Raw genomic sequence first — 346 nt, forward strand, 5'->3', positions numbered from 1 at the left:
CTATAATAGTGACAATTTTATAAAAAATTTCATTTTTATTTTAAGACTTTTGGGACACATACTAAACTGAACAAATTCAGTGATAGTGAATGGCTGTCTCTTTTGTCACCTGTCCAAGGTGTCCCCCACAGACATACAAACATAGAGGCCTCATTGAGCGCTGAATCGTATGTTGACGTCGCCGCCATATTGAATGTGGCAAAAATAACGTGATAGAAGATGATCCATCCATTATCTTTACCCGCTTATTCCATTTTGGGTCACGGGGGTCGCCGGTGCCCATGTCCAGCAATCACTGTGCGAGGGGCGGGGTACACCCTGGACGGGTCGCAAGTCCATCACAGGG

Source organism: Nematolebias whitei, chromosome 8, assembly GCF_014905685.2.
Source record: "Nematolebias whitei isolate Nwh7 chromosome 8, NemWhi1, whole genome shotgun sequence".
NCBI lineage: Eukaryota > Metazoa > Chordata > Actinopteri > Cyprinodontiformes > Rivulidae > Nematolebias > Nematolebias whitei.